The following is a 19,567-nucleotide window of genomic DNA, read 5'->3' as shown; positions in this document are numbered from 1 at the left end:
TTTGGAAGAGAGAGTGAGGCGGTTGATTTCGTGTAACTCTATCTTACTAAAATCAAATTTGCACACTCAACAAAAGACAATACTTTTGTGGAGTACTTAGAGCTTGGTCAGACATTGAAGACACCCATTGCCAATTGTCTTGACTTGTCCTGCCACTGGACTTTGATGATACTGGAAGACAGAGTGAGGCTGTCTCACTTAAATCAAACTCATGTACAAGTCAGGACACCACTTTGTCCTTCACTTCACTGTCACATGCATTTCAAAAATGATGAAAAATATGTGATTTCCCACTTGATTAAGACTCTGCAGAGATTTTTTTACTTGAGGTTTCTTTGGATGGGAGGGTTATGTTTACTATTACAACATGAGTATTTCATGACTACACATTTTTAACCTATAACAATAACTTGCTTTCTCAATGGGGGGACTGGGGTGGGAGGAAGAAAGAGAATTCAGAACTAAAGACTTTAAAAGTGAATTTTGAAGCTTGTTTTTGCATGTAACCAAATAAAATAAAATAAAATAAAATAAAATAAAATAAAATAAAATGTGAAGTATTTTGCAAACCTTAAAGTGATATATAATTGTTAGTTATTGTTGCATTAATTTAAGTTTTTTTAAATTTTTTTCCTTTACATATTGTATATTGCTGTCTTGAAAATTTTCATATTTCATTTCTGAAATTTGTCTTCCTATATTCCTGTGAATTTTAAATATTAATTATTTCTTATGGCCCAATAATATTCTGTTATATTCACATACCACAATTATTGAGCTATCCTCCAATAGACAAACCTGTTCTGTTTTCAGTATTTTTTTTTGGCACAGAGTAATTTTATCAATATTTTGTAATATATGGGCCAGCTCTTTCTGTCTTTGTTCTCCTTGTGTTATATTTCTGTATTTAGATTTCTGGATCAAAACGTATGAACAATTTGGTGCTTTTCTTTAATAGTTACAATTTATTTTCTAGAATTATTGGACAAATTCTCAGCTGTAACCCCTCCAACATTAGCTATTCAATTTTTATCATTTTTGCCAATTTGTTGGGTATAAGATAAAACATCAGAATTGAACGTTCATTTCTCTTCTCATTAATTAATTAGAGAATTTTTTCAGATAGTTCTTCTTGTGTTGCTTCTTCTGAAAACAATTTGTTAATAACTTTTGATTCCTTATCTATTGGAGAATGACTCCTACTCTTGTATATTTGTCTTAATTCTCTTTATATATGGGTATCATACTTTTATAAAAATATTTAATGGGGGTGGCTAGGTGGCACAGTGGATAGAGTACTGGCCCTGGAGTCAGCAGGACCTGAGTTCAAATCCAGACTCAGATACTTTTTCACTTCTCATGCATGCTATATTGGTTTTGTTCATGCAAAAAGTGTTAGATTTTTATGTATTTGAAATGGTCCATTTTGTATTTTGTTAGTTACTTTCATGCTTCCCTCTGCCTCTAATTTAAAAAAATTGTGTTTAGAATATATCAATTTGGAGTTTATTTTGGCATATAGCATTAGTTGCTTTTATAAAACTTTTAAAAGTTGTTCTTATTTTCTTTGGCAGTTCTTGTCATAGAGAGAGTCTCTATCTTGATAATTTCTGACTTTTGGATTATTAAACATTCTTGTTTCTTGCTTATCTATTCTACATGTGTCACTAATTTATTTTTCCACCTTTGACTAGTATCAAACCATTAGCATTTTATATTTAATTTTGAGAGCTGGTACTCAAGTCCTTTATTTGTTCCTCTTAATGGACTGTGTTATTCTCTGTCTCTATAAGATAGATTGAGCAGCCATGTGGCACACTGGATAGAGTGATGGCACTAGAGTCAGGAGGATCTGAATTCAAATCTGGATTCAGACACTTACTAGGGGTGTGATCCTGGGAAAGTTCCTTAACCCTGCTTGCCTCAGTTTCTTATCTGTAAAATGAGATGGAGTAGGAAATGACAAATCAGTCTAGTATCTTTGCACAAAAAATCCCAATGGAATCACAAAGATTTGGGTATGACTGAAAATATGCAACCACAATAATAAATAAAGTAGACTATTAGTGATGGGATTATACTAAATTTAAAAATTAATTTGGGTGACATTAACATTTTATTACTTTATTGGTCCAATCATAATTGATGAATGTCTCTCCAACTCTCTGAAAAAAAATTTTAAAAAAAAAATTTTAAAGCTACATTTAAATGTCTTTTGTGTGTTAATATCTGAATATTTTATATTTTGTAAAGTTATTTTGAATGGAATTTTGTTTTCTAACTTTTCCTCCCTGGCTTTGTTCATAAAATACAAAAAAGACTAATAATTCTTATGACTTTATTTTGAATACTGTTACTTCAATAAAACTAGAAAGTGTTTTCTTTTATTGACTCCTGAGGGTTTTCTAAATAAACCAGCATCTCATCTGCAAATAGAGATAGATTTGCTTCCTTTTACTTATACATACTTCTTCAATTCTTTTTTCCCCCTTTATAGTGAGCATTTCTAGTAATATATAAAGTAATTGTGGAGATAAGGAATATTCTTGCTTTACCACAGGTCTTACTAGGAAAATTCCTAATTTTTCACTATTAAACATAAAACCTTGCCCTAATTATTATGATCACATTAAATGCTTCTTAGTGTTTTTTAAACATAAATGTGTTTTGACAAAAACTTTTTCTGTGTGTTACATAAACTTGCAATTTTAAAAATTAATGATATATTATTTGATAGCTTTCTTAATGTTAAACCAATATTCCTCTATTCATAGTATAAATTTAACCTAGTAGTGTAGTGGTTAGAGGCTAGACTCAGAGTTAGGAAGGATGAGTTCAAGTTCCATTTCTGATACTTATTAACTGTTTGATGTATCTTCCTTGCTATTGTTACTGCTGGGCATTGCTATCTGTCTTTCTACATTTGCTGTCTCACCACAATTAGAATATAAATTTCTTGAGGGCAGGGATTGTTTAGTTTTTATATTGATATTTCCAGTGCTAAGGACATGGTATTAAATTCATTCTTTTTTATAAATTTATTCATTTATTTCACTAATGTCCCAAGAGATTTTCTTCTCATTAAACTAAAAATGTAATAATTAAACCTTTCCAATTAAAGTTCTGTATTTGGGTATATGATAGTAGTTATATTAAACTTTAATGTTTGCAAAGTGTTTTATGAATATCTTATCTTCATAACAATTTTGAGAGTGATTGTTATTATTATCTTCATTTTATAGATAAAAAAATGAGGCTCACACAGATAAAGTGACTTACTTAGGCATACATAGCTAGTAAGTGTCATATAGGTCAGATTTAAAACAATGTCTTCCTGTCTCTGGGTTCAGTGATCTATTATATTGTACAATCTGGTTGCCTCTTTTATAGTATGATAAATTTTACATAAAACCTTCTGAGAGGGTAGTCCAAGAACAAGAAATGTTCAAGTAGGGGTATAGCTCTCCACATTTGTTTGAATTCATAACTACAAAGCTAGTATTGGTTTTTGAGTCATATTACCTAAGTTAAAATCCCAATCTTGTTATCTATTTGACTTTGACAGTTAAATGATAAAACTGGGAGAAAGAAAAAAAATAAATTGAAAAATTGGAGACCTCTAAAGATTTCATAAAATATTCTTTCCATATTTATGAGAGTAGCTCTATCATTTGAGTGGATAATGTAAGAAATAAATGGTACTAAATCAAAGAAATTGGGAAAAAACTGTTGGACTAGACCAGTTTTACATAAAGAAGATCAATGTTGGTGGTGACATAATTTTAAGGGGCATATTTTTTCAAATAATATTTCTTGATGAAATAGCAAATACAGTTTATTTATTAGACATCCATAATTATAAATATAAGAGGAGAGATCACTAATCAAAACCAGCATTTCCTAGTCAAGCACCATGATTGTACTACCAGAATCTTCTATGCAGATCTAAGAGTCGCAAGAGTCCTAGGGGAGAGTAAGAGAAGTTAATTTTGATGTTTTGAGTATATTTTAGCTCCAAGACAGCTCAATATATTATGGGGTAAAGAATGATATTCAATCATAGAGGAATGGGAATGGGAAAGTTTCTAGATGACATTAATAGATGTCATAAAGAGCTAATATTTTTTTTCTTGGCATCTACATCTTTTTTTTAAATATTTTCAAGTTTTGGGCTAAGTTCAGAATTTTGTAGTACTGAGATCATATTATGGACACTGAAAAATTAAAGTTCAAGGTCACCATTGGCATAAGTAGATTGAAATTTGTTTATATAAACAAAGATCTTCATCAAAGAGGTATAGAGGATGTTATCACAGAGATCTCTGGAAGGAAAAAGAAAGACCTATAAAATATCAAGAGTGTAAGATCCCTGATGGTCATCTTAAGTGCTCCATTTATAACCTTGCAATGCTAAGAGATATAGAGAAATTAGTCCAGCATGTTGAATGGAATCCTGATACAAGATGTGTAGCCTTCCTGACTCTGAAATCAACACTCTATCAATGCCATGTTATTTCTCATGGTGCCAAAATGTCTTAGATAATGAGTTGCAGAGGAAATAACAATCTGCATTCATAGAAGAAACAGATAAAAATCAAAGTTCTGCATCTTTGGAGAGATCAGAGTCATGAAAGTATCAAAGTACTAAAAATCAGACATCATTTAATTAATGTCTACTAATCAGTCCCCTTATTATTATAAATTCTGGTGACATTTCTGGATGAGAGGATTTTTTAAAGTAGATTTTTACTGTTTTCCAATTACATGTCAATTTACATTTTTAGCATTCTATTTTTAAAATTTTATTTATTTTTTAGATTTGTTTTCAATTACAGGTAAACAATTTTCAACATTTATTTTCTGTAAGGTTTTGAGTTCCACATTATTCTACCACCCTCCTTTTCCTCCCCTCTCCCTATGACAATGAGTAATCTTAGGTAAGTTATACATATACAATTATGCTAGAAATATTAGTCATTTTGTGAAAGAAGAATCAGAACAAAAGGGATAAAAAATGGGAAAGAAAAAATGAAAATTTTTAAGAAGTGAAAATATTATGTTTTGGTCTGTATTCAGACTCCGTAGTTCTTTCTCTTAATGTGGATGACATTTTCAATCATAAACTGTTTAGAATTGGCTTTGATCATTGTGTTATTTAGCATTCATTTTTTACAAGATTGAGTTCCAAATTTTTCTCCCTCCTTCCCTTCTCTCTCCTCCCCTCTTCCTAAAATGTTAGGCAATTTGATGTAGGTTGTACATGTGCTCTCATGCAAAACATACTTTCATATTAGTCACTGTTGTGAAAGAAGAAACAGATCAAAAGAAAAAACAAAAAAGAATAAAATAAACAAAAATATGCTTTGATCTGCATTCAGAATTCATTAGTTCTTTTTTGGATGTGGACAGCATTTTCCTTTGTGAATTCTTTGTACTTGATCATTGTGCTGTTGAGATAAGTTGAGTCATTCATAGTTGATTATCATACAGTGTTGCATACTATGCATACTATGTTTTTTTTTATTCTGCTCATTTCATTTCACATCAGTTTGTACAAGTCTTTCCAGGCTTTTCTGAAATCTGCCTGTACATCATATCTTATTGCACAATAATATTCCATTATATTCATATTACCATAACTTGCTTAGACGTTTCCCAATTGATGGGCTTCCCCTCAATTTCTAATATTTTGCCACTGCGAAAAGGGCTATTAAAGACATAATTTTTCACATATAGATCTTTTACCCTTTTTCTATTTTTCTTTTAGATTTTTGCAAGGCAAATGGGGTTAAGTGGCTTGCCCAAGGCCACACAGCTAGGTAATTATTAAGTGTCTCAGACCAGATTTGAACGCAGGTACTCCTGACTCCAATGTCGATACTTTTATCCACTAGGCCACCTAGCCACCCCCCCCCTTTTCTATTTCTATGGGATACAGACCTAGCAATTGTTGGATCAAGGGGTATGTAAATTTTAACAGCCCTTTGGGCACAGTTCCAAATTACCCTTCAGAATGGTTGGATCAGTTCACAACTCCACCAGCAATGAATTAGTGTCTCAATTTTCCCATTTCCCTCTTTAACACTTCATTTCCCCCTTATTTTGTCATATTAGTCGATCTGATAAGCCTGAGGTGGGGGCTCAGAGTTTTTAATTTTCTTTTCTCTAATAAGAAGTGATTTAGGGCATATCTTCATATGCCTGTAGATAACTTTGATTTCTTCAGCTGAAAACTATCTCTTTGTATCATCATCAATCATTTATCAATTAGGGAAATGACATGTCTTTATTATGAATTTGACTCAGTTCTGAGAGGATTTTTTTTAAGGAAGTGGTGTAAGAAGTAGAAATGATAATATAAATGTCTCTTCTAGAGACAGAATACAAAACAGTCTGAGAACTCCTGAGTAAGTGATGTTATGTTGTTAAGTCATTTTTCAATTGTACCTTAATTCTCTGTGGCCTCATTTGGAGTTTTCTTGGCAAAGATAATGAAGTAATTTGCCCTTTCCTTATCTATCTCATTTTACATATGAGGAAACTGAGGCAAACATGGTTAAGTGACTTAGTCCAAAGTCACACAGCTAGTATATGAGGTCACATTTGAACTCAGGGAGATGAGACTTTCTGACTCTAAGTCTTGCACTGTGCCACCTAGCTGTCTCAAATGAATGAAGGACTCAAGAAAATTAATTAGACAAGATAATTAATTATGCCCCTACAGCATGGTATCATAGCTTGTTAGGCACTTGCCATTTAAAATCTGTGTTTTAATTGGTCAGTTGACCAGTCTGGGTTTTGATTTCCTTATTTGTAAAATGAGGTAGTAGAGCTAAGGTGGTCTCTATGGTCCCTTCAGACTTTGAGCCCATGAGCCTATCACTGCCCTCAGTTTTTTTTAGCTATTATGTCAATGCATAATTTACCCTATTTCAGGTTTTAAGGAAGTTTTGTCCTTTCTGAGGCTATATTTTATAGTTTTGCTTTAATTTTCTTAGAGGCATTTTGGTAGAAGAAAGGAAAGCATGATGACTTTCCTGTATCAGGATTTGAGTCTGGATCTTCAAGGTTGTCTGTGTGACCTTGGGCAAGTCAATTAACTCTTTAGGCCTCCTTTATAAAATGAAGAGATAAACTGATTCCTTGGGCTGGAAGGACTCTTAATATATGCTAGATAGCATCTAATATTCCTTCTAGTTTTAAAGCTAGGATGCCCATGATTTTCTGAATTATCAAGAAGAGCATTAATAGCATTTGCTGCTATTTCAAACCAAGTTCTGAGAATGTAAGGACTCCTCCCCTCTTCTTACTAGCCTTCTTAAATTTTAGGTTATAAAATTAGAAAGAAAATAAACCCATACCAAGATAACCCAGTTAATTGTTCCCAACTGTCCCTTTTCCAGTCTTGGGTAGATTTGCTCTATGTCCCCACCCCCACCCCTTCTTCCCACCTTTTTTTTTCCTCTAAACTGGCATATGGAGCATTGGGTGTGGGGGGAAAGTATATTTATATAATTAAACCATGCGATGATTCTCAGAAGAACTAATTAATTTCAAAGACAACATTAATTGTCAAAGACAAATGGATGCAAGACCCTGCCCCATAATTAACCTGCCCAATACTGACATAGTGAATTGTCTGGAGCAGATTAGACAGTGGCTAGAAAATCGGGCGGGGAAAGTTGAGTGACAGCAGCTCTTTGGAGGGGCGCTGCCTCCCACCGGGAGAGTTCATCTCCTTCCTGAAAGAGACGCCTTCAGGGATCATGGAATTTGAATTGCCTGTGAATTTAGTGTCATCTTAGCTTGACCAGCCCTGGAAGAACATATTAACCTCCTCTTGTGATTTTCAGAAAACCATTCTAATTTAGCAAGTAATTAAGGGTCACATGCAGGATAAAGAGCCAGATAATCTTGGATTACGAACAGGAAGCTTTGTCTCCAAGGCAACCCCCAGTGGTGGGGGTGCTAATGCTGGGGTCAGCCAGTTAATGAACTGGGAACGGGAACCAGGCTCCAAAACCCTGGTTAGAACCAGGGGAATGGAAATAATGATCATATTGCTATTTAATGATTCAGCAACAGAAAACAAATGCTGAGCACAGGAGGGGTGGGGGGAGTGAGGGTGAAGGGGATAGGGACAGCATTTAGAGAAAGGTTATAGTTGTCATTTAGAGCATTCAATGGTTTCAACTCAAAATCCCAATCACTAAAGCTAACCTTTTATTTGAACTCCTGTCAGGACACTCTTCATTCATGAATTGTACCCTAGCCTTGTATAATTTGGTTTCAATTCTTCATATGACCTAATTGCTGCTTAGTCTTCTGGATTTTCCCAATACTTAGTGTCAGGAGACATAACAAGTCTATGAAAGTTACTATAGGGACCATTGGAAGAAGAGACAAAGGTGATATTGTGAGTAGAATCTCTGGTATCCCAATCTGATCTTAAAACAAACCCCAACAACAACAAAAACTACCCTAACTACCAATAACAATCATGCAGAGTTAAGATTCCAAAGTACTGCAAGAACCTTTGAAAATGCATTGTTTAGACTTGAAAAAGAGCTAATAATAAAGTCTTGAAGTTAATAAAAGTGGTAAAGGAAATTAAAATCTGTAAATGGGTATAAATATACTGAAAAGGGAAAAATGAATCTCGGGCTATTTCCCTTCCTGTCTCTCAATTACTCTTCATCCTCCAAAGTCCTTTTACAATACTACTGTCTCCAAGAGATCCATTCTTACTCTTGCAATTTCAATTATTCCACTTTCTCAGAACTCCTGTATAGCACATGCAGTCTGCAACTCTTCATTCAGCACATAAATATGTACTGCCTTGTTTTATTTAATCATCATTTTACTTATATCAGTCTTGGCTGTCTCAACTAGATTGTAAATTTCTTGAAGCTAGGGACCATGCTTCAAATTTCTATTCCTCCTGATCCACCCCCTAAACCTGGTATCAGGGATTCAATAAAAACATGTCAATTAATTGCTAAAGCAATAAAACTGGATTTGCAAGCAGAGCCATGACTTGATTGGCATAATTGAGATGCAATAGGTTAGTGTATATGCCTGAGACATAAGGCAACAAATATATATTAAGCATTTTTCTACATGCCAGACACTGTGCTATAAGAAATGGCAATAAAAGGAAGACAAAATCAGTCCCTGACCTCTAAGTTCTCATTTTCTATGTAGAGGGGAAGAAAACACACCATTCTATATTTCAAGATATATACTGCAGAAATTGCAAGGGAGAGCACTAGCATCAAAAGGAACAAGGGAAAGGTTTACTACAAAAGGTTGAAATTTAACTGAGCCTTAAAAGAAGTTAAGATGAGGAATAACTGTAGACTTTTTAGGAAGAAAAGGCAGGATGAACAATTAAGTCAAGCACCCTACATGAGGAAATAGAGCAGTTAAGTAATAAATTTGTGGGCAACCTAGAATAGAGGATAGTGAAGTAGACTGATGTAAACCTGGGCAAGTTTCAATTTTCTGTTCTGTAAAATTGGCATGTGTGTGTATGTGTGTGTGTGTGTGTGTGTGTGTGTGTGTATGTGTGTGTGTGTGTGTGTGTAAACTTTACAGTAATGGATAATTGCTATATATTTTTTATTTTAATAAATTTATTTATTTATTTTTCCAATCACATGTAGAGATAGTTTTCAACAATCATTTTTAGAAGGTTTTGAGTTCCACATTTTTCCTTCCCTTCCTTCCCTCCCCTCCTCCTCTTGACAAAGAGAAGTCTATAGATTATACATTTTAACTATGTTAAACATATTTCCATATTAATCGTGTTGTGAAAAAAAGAATCAGAACATAAAGGAAAAAATCATGATGGGGGACATAGAAAATAAAGCAAATTTTTAAAATTGAAAATAGTAAGCTTTGTTCTGCATTTAGACTCCATAGATCCTTCTTTAGATGAGGATGGCATTCTTTAACACAAGTCCTTTAGAATTCCCTTTGATTATTGTATTGCTGAGAAGAGCAGGTCCATCATAGTTGATGGACAAAATTGCTATTAATTTATACAATGTTATGCTCACTTCACTAAGCATCAGTTCCTGCAAGTCTTTCCAGGCTTTCATGAAGTCTCTTCCCTCATGATTCTTTTTTTTACAGAATAATAGTATTCCATCACATTTATATACCATAATGTGTTCATCAATTCCCCAATTGCTGGGCATTCCCTCAACTTCCAATTCTTTTACACTACAAAAAAGAGCTACTATAAATACTTTTGTATATGTTATCTCTTTGGGATACACACCTAGCAGTGATATTGCTTTCTCAGAGGGCATGTACAGTTTTATTGTCATTTGGGCATAGTTTCAAATTAATCTCCAGAAAGGTTGGATCAGTTCACAACTCCACCAACACTGCATTTGCCCACATCCCCTTCAGTATTGATTATTTTTCTTTTTTGTCATATTGGCCAATATGGCTCTTTCTTATTATTAAGTGGAAAGCATCTTTCAGCAAATCTTAATCAGGAGGAAATGACAAACAGGATATTTTTAGACATCTGCCCAGGCTAACAAAGCACAGAATTCAAGAGTAATGAGAGACTTGATCTTTATAACTTGTATAAAAAACAAAAAAGCTACATCATGTTATTCATTGCTAAACTAATTCTTGTAGTAATTTATCCACTCATTCATGCAATGAACATTTATCAAGTACCAGTTAAGGGCAAGATACTGCATTGTGCTAGGTTCTAGTGATATAAAGATAAAAGAAAAAATAAACAGTGTCTGTAGTGAGGTTTGTGTTCTTTTGGGAGGATGTGTTTCCCTAGACAAATAATAATAAAATCTTTTGAAGAGGCTTATGATACTAATGCCAGGCCTGGAAGATAGCCAATGCAAAAGCACCAAGTGAAAGATGCAGTGTAGGGTATTTTCCAGGATAGCATAAATAACTTTGTATTTGCTCAGGAACCCTAAGACATTGTTATTTACTGTTGTTCAGGTGTTTTCCAGTAGTGTCTGACTCTTCATGGCCCTATTTGGAGTTTTCTTGGTAAAAATACTGGAGTGATTTGCTATTTCCTTCTCTAACATATTTTTAGATGAGGAAGCTGAGGCTAATAAGGTTAAGTGACTTGTCCAAGATTACACAGTTAGTGTCTGAAATCAGATACAAACTCAGGAAAAGGAGTCCTCCTGACTCCAGACCCAGAATTCAGCATTCAACCCATTATACCACCCCTGCCACATCTACATGGAGGAAGGGGAGGATTTGAAGAAGATACACTTGAACAATGTTTACATGTATACATTACTATAAATAATAACTAACATATATATAAAACTCTTTAAATTTGCAAAGTGCTGCACAAATAATCTTCTTTAATCCTCATAATAAAATTTCAATCTGACATGTTAAATTAAGCTATTGATGCAAAAAAAATGAAATTGGAAAAAAGACAAAGATATTTATTTTGGAGTATTACCATTTCTTACATAAGTTTACTAGCATAAATCAATTGCCACAATAAGTAATCCAAAAGAGTCCAGAAGCTGCTTTAACTAGTAGAGAACTTGCAAAATATGCTAAGAGTAAGTCATTATCAACTCTTTATTATAATTATAATACTTCATTTTTTTTAGGTTTTTGCAGGGCAAATGGGGTTAAGTGGCTTGCCCAAGGCCACACAGCGAGGTAATTATTAAGTGTCTGAGACTGGATTTGAACCCAGGTACTCCTGACTCCACGGTCGGTGCTTTTATCCACTATGCCACCTAGCTGCCCCTATAATACTTTATTTTATAAATGTATAATGTATTTAAGCAAAACACCATGAAGGAGGATGGTAGAGGATAATAGTGATTATTATTTCAAACATCAGAAAGCAAGTATATATAGAAGATTTGGAGTAATACCCAAATTATCCTGAGTATTTGTTCCAGGACAACAAATAGAAAATGAGACAAATCCAGTTTCTATAACAAATATTTTCATTTTAGTGACAGGAAAGGTCTTATACTTGAACCTAAATGCTTCAGTTTCTGATGTGCAAAATGAGATATTTAAAGAAGATAAAAATCAGGAAGAACAATTGTATCAGATTAGTATATTCAATCTAGGTGGAAGGAACAAAAACTTAAAAGTATTTGAGTAGTCATTTTACAAGGTGTGTCAGATGGCGGAATGAAAAAAGAATGAAAAACTATCAGTACGGTATTAGACAAAGGTAGAACCAAAATGGTGGAATAAAGACAGAAAATAACGTGAGCTCTCCCAAATTCCCTTCAAACCAACTTTAAAATAAGTTTCAAAATGGATTCTGGAGCTACACAACCACAAAAGAATGGAATGAAATAATTTTCCAGTCAAAAACGACATGGAAGGTCAGCAGGAAAGATCTGTCGCAGCAGTGAGAGTAGAACATAATCTAGTACAGGTCAGACCCAGACAAGACATCCCAGGCTTTGATGGCACTGAATCTGAGTCAGTGGCTTTCAGTGTTCTTAGACCACAGATGGCAAAGGGGATTGAACAGTTGATAAGAAGTCAGTTACAGAGAATACTTTGCTGGCACTGGAAGCAGGGTTGTGATTCTGAGTCACAATCCCAGGGTGAGGAGAAGCACTAACAGAAGGAGAGGACCTTGGTCACAGTTCCAAGGAGGAAAAGAGTGCTTGTGGTTGTTATTAGACCAGGGCATGGGCCAGGAGAGCAGTGACCACTCCTCTCTTTAAATAATACTACTTTGGAAGAAATGAAAACTTGTAGATTTCCAGAATTAGCTCAGAAGACAGGCAATATGAAAAACCTGAATCTAGGGACAATGTTCCCTCTACCATGGGGACAGAGACCAACTTCAACATAAAAAGTTAAAACTGGAAAAATGTACAAACAAGAATCTGATTAGAGTAAGTTACTATAAAGACAGAGAAGGTCAAATCACAAACTTAGAAGTTGAAAATAAAGTCAAAAACTGGTATGTTCAAAGCCTCAAAAAATGTGAATTGGTCTCAGACATAAAAAAGTATTCCTAGAAGAGGATTTTAAAAATCAAATAAGAGAGATGGAGAAGGAAATCCAGGAAAAGAAATTAGAGTGATACAAGAAAATCATGAAAAAAAGAGTCAATAGTGTGTTAAAGGAGGCACAAAAACACAGAAGAAAGTTACCTTCAAAATAGGATAAGTCAAGGGGCAGCTAGATGGCGCAGTGGGGGGGGGGCAGCTAGGTGGCACAGTGGATAGAGCACTGGTCCTGGAGTCAGGAGTACCTGAGTTCAAATCTGGCCTCAGACACTTAATAATTACCTGGCTATGTGGTCTTGGGCAAGCCACTTAACACCATTGCCTTGCAAAAAAAAAAATATAGGATAAGTCAAGGGGTGGCTAGGTGGTGCAGTGGATAGAGCACTGGCCCTGGAGTCAGGAGTACCTGAGTTCAAATCTGTCCTCAGACACTTAATAATTACCTAGCTGTGTGACCTTAGGCAAGCCACTTAACCCCATTTGCCTTGCAAAAACCTAAAAAAAAAAAAATGGGAAAAGTGATACAAAAATTCATTGGAGAAAATAATTCCTTAAAAGGTATAAGTGGAGAAGAAGAAATTAATAACTCCATGAGACATGAAAAAATAAAACAAAATCAAAGGAATGGAAAAAATAGAAGAAAATGTGAACTGTTATTTCAGAAAAATAATTAACTGGAAAATAGATGAAGGAGAAATAATTAAAATTTATTGAATTATCTGAAAGACATGACTTAAAAAAAAACCCTAGTCACTATCTCCAAGAAATTATCAAGGAAACCTGCCCTGATATCCTAGAATTAGAGGGAATAATAATAATAATAATAATAATAATAATAATAATAATAATAATAATAATGTTTGTCCTTCATTTTTTAAGAAGACTACAACATCAGCAGGTAATGTTTTGTCAAACACATCTTTTGGCTTTGAGTGAGGGGGAAGTTGTGCTAAGTCACCAATCTCACTTTCTCCTCAGGACCCATCTAGGTCCAGTGGCCAGATATGAATCAGGACAACAGGAGATGGCCCTGGATGTGAGGCAATCAGGGTTAAGTGACTTGCCCAAGGAAGAGTCAAGTGTCTTGCCCAAGACTACACAGCTAGTAAGGGTCAAATGTTTGAGTCTGGATTCAAATGCTTCTTCCTTACTCCAACACCAGTGCTCTATCCACTGGGCCACCTAGCTGCCCCTATAGGGTAAAATAGAAATTGAAAGAATCCACTAATTATATCTTGAAAGAGACACCAAAATGAAAACTCCCCAGAAATATTATAGTCAAAAGAGCTCTCAGTTCAAGAAGAAAATACTGCAGACAACCAGAAAGAAACATTTTTCAAATTTTGTGGAGCCAATTCAGGATAACACAGGATTTAACAGCTTCTCTGTTAAAGAATTGAAGGGCTTGGAAAGTAATACTTTGGAAGGATTACAACCAAGAATCACCTACTCAGCAAAACAATATAATCCTATCTTTCAGGGGGGGAATGGATATTTAATTAAATAGAGGTCTTTCATGGATAGGAAATTTAATTTTCAAATACAAGACTCAAAAGAAGCATTAAAAAGGTAAACAGGAAAGAGAAACCATAAGGAATTCAATAAAGTTAAACTGTTCACATTCCTACACTGGAAGATGATACTTGTAACTTCTAAGAACTTTTTCATTATTAGGACAGTTTAGTAGGACATGGTCAGTGAGCATGCAAGTGAGTTGGCTATGATGGGATGCTATAAATAAAATTGAGGGGTGAGAAAGATGAATGAACTAAGAGAATGGGGAAGGGAAAGGTAGAATGGGGGTAAATTATCTCACATAAAAGAGTCATGAAGGAGCAATTACAGTAGAGGGAAGATGGGGTGTGTGGTGATAGACAAGCACTTGAAACTTGCTCTTATCAGAATTGACTTAAAGAGGAAATATTATACACAATCAGTTGGATATAGAAATCTATCTTACCCAATAGGGAAGTAAAAAGAGAAGGGGATAGGGTTGATAGAAAGGAAAGCAGATTGGGGGATGCAGTTGTTTTAAGCAAAATACTTTTGACAAAGGACAGGATGAAATGAGAGAAAAAATAAACAAGGATGGAGGGAAATATATAGTACTCATAAATGTAGAAAAATTACAGAAACCTTCTCTGATAAAGTTCTAATTTCTCAAATATATAGAGAACTGAATCAAATTTATACAAGTCATTCTCAGATTGATAAATGGTCGAAGGATATGAACAGGCATTTTTCAGATGAAGAAATCAAAGCTATCTATAGTAATATGAAAAAAATGCTCTAAATCACTATTGCTTAGGGGAATGAAAATTAAAACAATTCTGAAGTGCCAACTCACACCTATTAGATTAGCTAATAAGACATATAAGGAAAATGATAAATGTTGGAGGAAATATGGGAAAATTGGGATACTAAAACACTATTGGTGGAATTGTGAACTAATCCAACCACACTGGAGAGCAATTTCAAGCTATAAAGTCATACATATCCTTTGACCCAGCAATATCACTACTAAATTTGTATTCTAAATAGTTTTAAAAAAGGGAAAAGGGCCTATGAGTACAAAGATATGGCAGTGCTTTTTTGCAATGGCAAAGAATTGGAAATTGAGGGGATGTCCATCAATTAGGGAATGCTTTCAAGATGCTTACAGAAAAGCATGGAAAGACATATATGAACTGATGCAAAGGGAAATGAGCAGAAACAGGTGAAAGATGTACAGAGTAATGGTAATATTGTCTTATGATCAACTATTAATGACTTAGCTATTCTCAGTAATACAATGATGCAAGACAGTTTCAAAGAACTCATGATTAAAATTGCTATCCACCTTCAAAGAAAAAACTAATATAATATGAATGCAGATGAAAGCACACTATTTTCTACTTTATTTTTTCATGGTTTTTGTCTGTTTTTCACTTGACACATAGACATGTTTTATATGACTGAACATGGATAACCTATATCAAACTACCCTCTCAATGGGGGAGTTTAGGAGAGGAGGGAGGAAGAGAATTTGGAGCTCAAAATTTAAAAAAATGTATGTTAATATTGTTTATACCTGAAATTGGAAAAAATTAAAATATTCCATAATGTAGTAATCATCAAAAAATAAGAGTACTCAAGAGAATTTCAATAATTTCCAGTTAATATGTCTATTTTATCATCTATATAAAATCTTGATCTTGTTCTGCTGTATCTGACTCTCTGTGACCCCATTTTGAGGTTTTCTTGGCTAAGATAGTAGTTTGTCATTTGCTTCTCTAGATCATTTTACAGATCAGGAAACTAAGGCAAACAGGGCCATATGATTTTCCCAGGCTCAAGCAGCTAGTAATTTCTAGAGCTTGGATTTGAATTCAGGTCTTCATGACACCAGACCAAATGCTGTATCCACTGGCACCAATTGCCCTAACATCTTTAGGGGAATAATAATACTAGTTAATACTTTTAGTATTTTAAGATTTGCAAAACAATTTACAAATATTACTTCAATTAATTCTTATAACACTCCTGAGAGACAGGCATTATAATTATTAAACTTTTTCACAGATGAGAAAACTGAGGAAGAGGGACAGGAGTTGATTAACCTACCCCATGTCATACAGCTACTAAGCATCCTAGGCTGGAATTGAACTCAGGTCTTCCTGACCCTAGGTCTAACTCTCTATCCATTGTGCCATCTAGCTGTCTTATTGAATATATCTTCACAGATTAAGAGTATCTTTGGGGGGGGGGTGGCTAGGTGGCACAGTGGATAGAGCACCAGCCCTGGAGTCAGGAGTACCTGAGTTCAAATCTGGCCTCAGACACTTAATAATTACCTAGCTGTGTGGCCTTGAGCAAGCCACTTAACCCCATTGCCTTGCAAAAAAAAAAGAGTACCTTTGATGAGAACTTGATAAAATTATGGGGACACTTTCACAATTATTCTTTACATCAGATCACATTTGGATTCATTATTTGTTGAATTCAAAATTGAGTCAGTTGCATAAAAAGAATGCTTCAAACTTTTCCTCCAATATGGGATCTCTCATAAAGATGCTAAGATCAAACAAATCTTCTTAGCAAATTCAACTCCAAAATAACTATTCAATAAGCCTCTGATTTTTAATGTCATTCAGGACATAAAACGCAGATATGTACATAATCACTAAAAGTGTTTTCAACGATGACAGAGGATGTACTGTAACTTCTAAATGGAAAAAAAAGTTCCTGAATAGAAGGCAGAGTTCAACAATTGCCCCTGACTTTAAATTTTGATGATACATCAAGCTCCAAAATATTCCAGAGCTTTCCACAGTAGTCCATTAGTCAAAAAAAAAGATTGGCTTAAAAAAACTCAAACAATAAATACAAAATGGATGGAAAATGCTCATTGACTAGACATTACATTGTGCACATAGACAATAAGTTGGACACAGTATTGAACAGGAGAAAAGGATCAGAATACATTACATTTGGGCAATTCCTCAGAATTTTCATTGATTTCATGCTATTTCCATATTGCAAAAACCTGTGTCATTAATACAAATCGAAGTGATGTTATATTTTGAATCATGGCAGTCTTCAAAAACTCAAAATTCTTGTGTCCTCGGTCTCAGACACTTTAATAATTACCTAGCTGTGTGGCCTTGGGCAAGCCACTTAACCCCATTTGCCTTGCAAAAAAAAATGTAAAAAAAAAAAAAATTCTTGTGTCCAAGACACAGATGAAAGATGGTAGGCTTGAGATATTTTCCATGATGACTTTCATGCTAATCATAACATAAGTTGTATGCATATTGAAGAAACATATAATTTAAAAAGGAAGAGGAAGATTAATGACTATAAATTTCTAAGAGCAAGGGCTATTTTGCTTTTATCTTCATATTGCCAGCACTTAATACAATACCTGGCAGAAATGCTTAATTAATATAATAAATAATTATTTTATAAAAATTATTAATATATTAATTTGATTATTTACTTGATTAACAAATAATTTGATAATTATTTACTATATAAAGTTTACAAATAAAGATATAAAAATTAAAAATGCATGTTTACTTGATGAAGCAAGAGTGAGAGATAATCTTTTTTTTTTAGTTTTTACAAGGCAGTGGGGTCAAGTGACTTGCCCAAGGTCACACAGCTAGGTAATTGTGATATGTCTGAGATTAGATTTGAACTCAGGTCCTCCTGACTCCTGGACCAGAGCTCCATCCACTGTGCCATCTAGTTGCCACGAGAGACAATTTATGAAATGTGAGAAGACCTTTAAGAAGTCCTCCAAAATATAAGAGAGCTCCTCTCCTAAAACAGGTTTTATTAGAAAATAGCACAAATGATATCATGAGATTGAACAGACATGGATAGGGTAGGAGCTGCCTTCATTGACCAATATCACATTAATTGAATATATATATATATATATATATATATATATATATATATAGTTTATAATGCATACACATACATACATACATACATACAGATGTGTATGTGTGTGTGTGTGTGTGTGTGTGTGTGTGTGTGTATCTAATGGTAGCCATCCTTAAGGTGGGGGGGAATTTAATTACATAGTAATTTTTGTTGTATATTTGAAAAGAATAGCAAGTTGTGCATAGTTGATTTGCAGTTTCACTTATTGTACTATTATGAAAATACTTTTTTTCTGAAAAATAGTATGACAAAAACTAGGCATAGACTCAAATCTCACACTCTATCAAAATAAGGACAAAATTGACACAAGATTTGGACATAAAGGGTAATGCCATAGACCAGTTAAGAGATCAAGAAATTCTCTGTCAGAATTATGGAGGGGAGAAATTTATGACCAAACAAGAAACAGAAAACATTATAAATTGCAAAATAGATTATTTAGACTATATTAAATTTAAAAAGTTTTTACACTGATAAAACCAATGCAGCCAAGATTAGTGCAAAGGCAGAAAGCTAGGAAACAATTTTCACAGCTAGTATTTCTTATAAAGGACTCATTTCTAAAATATATAGAGGATTGAATCAAATTTATAAGATAACAATTCATTCCCCCATTGATAAATGTGCAAAGGATATGAACATTTTTCAGAAGAAGAAAGTAAAGCTATTTATAATCATATGAAGAAATGCTCCAAATCATTGTTGATTAGGGAAATGCAAATAAAAATAACTATGAGGTATCACCTCTGAACTAATTGGCTAAGATGACAAAAAAAAGTAGAATGATCAGTGTTGGAGAGGTTGTGGAAAAATTGGGACATTAATGCACTGTTGGTGGAGTTGTGAACTGATCCAGCCATTCTGGAACCTAATCTGGAACTATGCCCATACCCTTTGACCATACCTATGATCATAACTAGGATCATTCCAATATTAAGCCTATATCCCAAAGAAATCATAAAAAAGGAAAAAATCTCACATGTTCAAAAATATTTATAGCAACTCTTTTTGTGGTAGTAAAGAAATGGAAATTGAGGAAATGCCCATCAGTTGGTGAATGGTTGAGCAAGTTATGGTATGCAAATATTATTTCTATAAGAAATCATGAATGATTGGACTTTAGA

General features: G+C 33.9%; 1 pseudogene; it reads right to left on the bottom strand.

The window, feature by feature from the left end:
- LOC141499053 (Krueppel-like factor 10) overlaps positions 1-19,567 on the bottom strand; it is a 70,412-nt pseudogene that overhangs the window by 15,844 nt on the left and 35,001 nt on the right.

This window comes from Macrotis lagotis, chromosome X (genome assembly GCF_037893015.1).
Source record: "Macrotis lagotis isolate mMagLag1 chromosome X, bilby.v1.9.chrom.fasta, whole genome shotgun sequence".
Classification (NCBI taxonomy): Eukaryota; Metazoa; Chordata; class Mammalia; order Peramelemorphia; family Peramelidae; genus Macrotis; species Macrotis lagotis.
Note: the sequence above shows the minus strand (reverse complement) of the source record. Positions and strands in the feature narration are given on the sequence as shown.